The 5,850-nt window shown below is 43.1% G+C and overlaps 2 pseudogenes; both read right to left on the reverse strand.

The window, feature by feature from the left end:
* Positions 1–425: 425 nt before the first annotated feature.
* LOC121391021 lies at positions 426–551 on the reverse strand (annotated as a pseudogene).
* A 4,650-nt stretch (positions 552–5,201) lies between these two features.
* On the reverse strand, positions 5,202–5,325 carry LOC121391022 (annotated as a pseudogene).
* Positions 5,326–5,850: the final 525 nt, after the last annotated feature.

Genomic DNA, 5,850 nt, shown 5'->3' on the forward strand with positions numbered 1-5,850 from the left:
AGGTATACGTATGTAATTTTCAGGAAGTCGACATGCAGCATTCGTTTTTGTTTTCTGTGTAGTGAGACGGACAGGTAAAATGGCGTTCGGTGTGGCCAGACACACGTTCGTGAATTTTAACTCGGGGGTGGGGTGTGTTGGGGCGGGGTCTTAGTCTGCACTAAGGTTCGATATTGCCATTATCTTACAATGACAAATGACGTCAGGCAATTGTTTGACGCTTCGAAACGAAGTTTTGTCTCCGCAGCTTAAACACTTACTGTGTTAAGAATCGCTGTGCACTGGTTCCACAGGTCTCGTTAAAGGTGATTGTAATTATGACGAGCCTAAAAAATAAAAAAAAATAGAATAAAATAGATAGTCAAAAGTAAAATTAAAAATAAAAAAAAATTTCTTAATAGAAAGACAATAGGAAAAAGGTATTCGTACTACAGCACCCGGCGTGTTCCCAACGGGGCTGGTCACCCATCCAAGTACTAACCGGGCCCGACGTTGCTTAACTTCGGTGATCGGACGAGAACCGGTGCTTTCAACGTGGTATGGCCGTGAGACAAACGGAACTGATGGTTAAAATAGAGGTTATACGGTAGTAATTTTCAGGGAAGTCATAAATGCAGCATTAGTTTTTGTTTTGCGGTAGTGACGGACGCGACAGGGTAAATGGCTTCGGCGGGGCCAGGACCACACTGTCATGGAATTTTAGACGGGGGGGTGGGTGGGGTTGTGTTGGGGCGGGTTGGGTGGGTGCTTAGTCTGCGAGCTAAGGTCGTATTGCCAGTTATCTTACAATGGAGCAAATGAGCGTCAGGGCACAATTGGGTTGGGAGCGGTCGAGAACGATGTGTTGTCTCCGCAGCTCTAACACCTTACATAAGACATCGCTGGCACACTGGTTCCTATCAGGTCTCGTTGTAAAAGGTGAGTTTGTAAGTTTATGACTAGGGGCTCTAAATAGAATAAATTGACATGATAAAGATCACGATATTTCATAAGAGTAAATGTAGGTGAAAAAAAAAAAAGAAGATCTTAATGGATGGAGAGATAAAGGGGATGTGGAGAGATGAAAGGGTCTACAGATCCTATCGGGGGTTCCCAGGCAGGGGTTCAGCGCCCTGCAGATGTACTACTACGGGCGCCCGAGTCGTTGCGTTTAACTGTTTCGGTGATCGGACGAGAAGACGGTGCTTTCAACGTTATGGCGCTGTAGACAACAACTGATGGAAAATAGAGGTCAGGACGTATGTAATTTTCAGGAAGTCAACAGTGGCAGCATTCGGTTTTTGTTTTTGTGGTTAGCGGGACGGACAATGTAAGGAATGGCGGTTCGGTGGGGCCAGAAACACGTTCGTTAATTTTAGCGCGACGGTGTGGAGGGGTGTTTTGGCTGGGGGGGTCTTAGTCGGCACTAAGGTTCGATATTGCCCTTATCTTACAATGACAACTGGATTTCGTCAGGGCAATTGTTTGACGCTTCGCCGTACGAAGTTTTGTCTCCGAACGAGCTTAAACACTTATTTTAAGAATCGCTGGCACTGGGTTCCATCAGGTCTCGTTTAAAAGGTGATTGTAATTATGAATAGGCCTAAAAATATAAAAACAATAAAATCGATGTATTCAAGAAGTAAATTTAAAAAAAAAAATATTCGTTAATCGACAAGCAAATAAAATGTCTAACGCACCCGGTGTTGGCCCATAGCGGTCACCCATCCAAGTACTAACCGGGGCCGACGTTGCGTTAACTTCGGTGAGTGGACGAGAACCGGTGCTTTCAACGTGGTATGGCCGTAGGCAATAACTGATGTAAAATGAGCTATACGTTTGTAATTCCCAGGAACACAACATGCAGCATTCGTTTGTTGTTTTCTGTGTAGGAGACGGACAGGTAAAATGGCGTTCACGGTGGGGCTTCGATGTACACACGTTCGCATTCAGTTCGGTAGCGCGTTTTGCCTGGTTCCCCCCCGGTGGGGTGTTTTGGTGCGGGGTCGGCTCGTCTTAGTCTGCACTAAGGGTGTCGATATTGCCATGTATTTGGTACACTGACAAATGACGTCAGGCAATTGTTTGACGGCTTCGCAAAACGAAGTCGTCTGTCCCTTTGTCTCCGCATGGCCGGAAAAACACGTATGTTAAGAATCGTTTTGGTGCACTGGTTCCACAGGTCTCCCGTTAAAAGGTGTTGTAATTATGACTAGCCTAAAAATATAAAAACTAACAAAATAAAATCGATATTCAAAAGTTGTAAATTTAAAAAAAAAAATATTCTTAATTAGATAGAAAACGACAAAAATGTGGCTACAGCACCCGGTGTTTCCACCAGCGATGGTAACAGTCATCCAAGTACTAACCGGGCCCGACGTTGCTTAACTTCGTCGTGATCGGGACGAGAACCGAGTGCTTTCAACGCTTCTCTTATGGCGTTAGACAAACACTCTCTGACTCTAGAAATAGAGGTCTAAGATTATGTAATTGCACAAGCAAGTCAACATGCCAGGCCTTTTTGTGTTTCTGTGTAGTGAGACGGACAGGTAAAGAATGGCGTTCGGCGGGGACAGACACACGTTCGTGAGTTTTTTAGTCGCAGGGGGGGTGGGGTGTGGGGAGGGGTTGGGGCGGGGTCTTAGTCTTGGCACTAAGGTGAGGATATTGCCATGTATCTTACAATGGACAAATGACGTCAGGCAATTGTTTGACGTCTTCGAAACGAAGTTTTGTCTCCGCAGCTTAAACACTTAGTTAAATATCGCTGTGCACTGCGTTCCACAGGTCTCTTGTTAAAGGTGGGGTGATTGTAATTATGTAGGCGCTAAAAAGGTGAGAAAACCAGATAAAATCTATATTCTAAAGTAAATTAAAAAAAAATTTTCATTCTTAATAGATAGAAAAAAAACATGTCTACAGCCACCTGGTGTTCCCAAAACGCGGTCACCACATCATGGTAGCTAACCGGGCCACGACAATTGATTAGAGCTTCGGTGATCGGACGAGAACCGGTGGCTTTCAACGGGTGGTATGGCCGTAGACTTCAAAGTCGGCATATAAAATAGAGGTATACGGTATGTAATTTTCAGGAAGGTCAACATTTGCAGCATTCGTTTTTGGTTTAGTGTGTTCGACGGACATTCAGGTAAATTGGCGTTTGTTGGGGCCAGACACACGGTTCGTGAATTTTTAGGCGCGGGGGTGGGGGGTGTGTTGGGGCGGGGTATAGTCTGCACTACGGATCGAACTGCCCATTGATCTTTTTCAAATGAACAATCAGCGCAAAGGCATCTCTCGCTAACTGTAATCGTATAGTATGTCTCGTCAGGCTTAAAACACTAGTAAGAAATACGTCTGGGTGTACGGGTTAAACACATACGGTTCGTATATAAGGGTGGGATTGGACTTATAGACTAGCTAACTAGAAATACAACAAGAACACGATACACTTTTCAGATCTGTATTAACCTACGATGACATAACGTAGAGCAGTCGAGTTAATAGAAAATAAAAAAAATACTAAATAACCGGGGGCTTCAACGTTCACGCAAATTAGTACTAATCTCTCTATCTGCAAACTTCACTTCACTTGTGAACAAAACACCCACGCGTACACGCACCTATTTTTGTTGAAGAAACGCTTCCAGGAGAAGTTAATTAATAAAGGAATTAAAACACCATTCCTAATGGGTAATTTTTGCAAACCCTTAATATCGTCAGTAACGTGGCGAGATTTGAAAACGCTTACAGGGTGAACTTAATTCATAGCTTAATTACAGCCTATTGTAACCAGTAAAATCAAAGGGGACAAGTATACTCATTCAGTAAAACCTTGTAATGTCAGATATAATTATGGTACCTATCAATAAAAGATTAATTGACGTTACCTAGGTTCGTCTAGGATGACGGGTCTATATTAAAAACTATGTAATATCGTATAATGTTAGAAAAAAGAACATACTCTGTCAGATTGTCCGAAGGACACTGTCTAAGTTAAATGGTTGTCTACAGTACGAAAATATTACCAAGTCACATCAATCACATCAAGGTTACACAAGAGCGAAATGTTTCTTCCACAAAGTCCCACGGACTACGTTCACTGGGAGCCCTTTCCAATGTTAGGTATTGGCCATTATCGCCAAAACTGCTATTTATTATAAATAGAGGTATATTTGTCTGGTTACACAGGCCGGGGGTACAATGCAGCATATCATCTTTTTCACCTTTCTAGAGTCGTATTTTAGACTTGAGGTAAATTAGCGTTCCATAGGGCCAAATCACACGTCGTGAATGTAGCACTCGCAGAGGGTATGTAACGGGGCGGCCTCTTAGTCTCCACTAAGCTTGACCGAATGTCTCGGCCATTATCTTACAGTTGACAAATGAGGGCGTCAGTGCAATTGTTTGACGCTTCTAACGAGAAGTTTTGTCTCCACAGCTTAAACACTTATTTAAGAAGTCGTTCTGTGCAGTGGTAAAGAAAAGGATCTCGTTAAAAGTGATTGAAATCAACAAAACTAGCCTAAAAACAAGGGGTTATAAAAACAATAAAATCGGATATGTTCAAAAGGGTAAATCAAAGAAAAACAAAAGAATGCACTTAATAGAAACAACAAATAAAATGTCTACAGCACCACGCTGTTGTTCCGCAAGTCGGGTCACCAGTCCATGAGTGACTAACGGGGAGTCCGGTTTCGTTGCGTAACGTCGGTGGGATCGGACGGAGAACCCGATGCTTCATAACGGTGGTATCGGCCGTAGACAACAACTGATGTAAAATAGAGGTATACGTATGTAATTTCAGGAAGTCAACATGCAGCATTCGTTTTTGTTTTTCTGGTGTAAGTGAGACGGACAGGTAAAATGGCGTTCTCGTGGGGCCAGACACACGTTCGTGAATTTTAGCGCGGGGGGTGCGGGTGTGTTTGTTGGGCCGGGGGTCTTAGTCTGCACTAAGGTTCGATATTGCCATTATGTCTAGCTACAAATGACAAATGACGTTCAGGCAATTGTTTGACGCTTCGAAACGAAGTTTTGTCTCCGCAGCTTAAACCACTTATTTAAGAATCGCTGTGCACTGGTATCCACAGGTCTCGTTAAAAGGTGATTGTAATTATGACTATTGCCTAAAAAAATCTAAAAACAATAAAATCGATATTCAAACTGCGTAAATTACAAAAAAAAAAAACATTCTTAATAGAAATCAAAAATTAAAAAATGTGCTACAGCACCCGGTGTTTCCGCCAAGCGGTCACCCATCCAAGTACTAACCGGGCCCGACGCTTGCTTAAATTCGGGTGATCGGACGAGAACCGGTGCTTTCAACGTGGTATGGCCGGAGACAACAACCTGATGGAAAAAGAAGGTATACGTAGTGTAATTTTCAGGAAGTCAACATGCAGCATTCAGTTTTTGTTTTCTGTTTGTAGTGAGACGGACAGGTAAAATGGCGTTCGGTGGGGCCAGACACACGTTCGTGAATTTTAGCGCGGGGGTGCGGGGTGTGTTGGGGCGGGGTCTTAGTCTGCACTAGGTTCGATATTGCCATTATCTTACAATGACAAATGACGTCAGGCAATTGTTTGACGCTTCGAAACGAAAGTTTTGTCCTTCCGCAGCTTAAACACGTATTTAAGCATCGCTGTGCACTGTCTCCACAGGTCACGTTAACCAGGTGATTGTAATTATGACTAGCCTAAAAAATAAAAACAATAAAATCGAATATTCAAAAGGGAAATTTAAAAAAAAACATATATTCTTAATAGACAAAAAAAAAAAAAATGTCTACAGCACCCGGTGTTCCCAGAGCGGTCACCCATCCAAGTACTAACCGGGCCCGACGTTGCTTAACTTCGTTGATCGGACGAG

This window comes from Gigantopelta aegis, unplaced genomic scaffold (assembly GCF_016097555.1).
Source record: "Gigantopelta aegis isolate Gae_Host unplaced genomic scaffold, Gae_host_genome ctg11601_pilon_pilon, whole genome shotgun sequence".
In the NCBI taxonomy this organism is placed as follows: domain Eukaryota; kingdom Metazoa; phylum Mollusca; class Gastropoda; order Neomphalida; family Peltospiridae; genus Gigantopelta; species Gigantopelta aegis.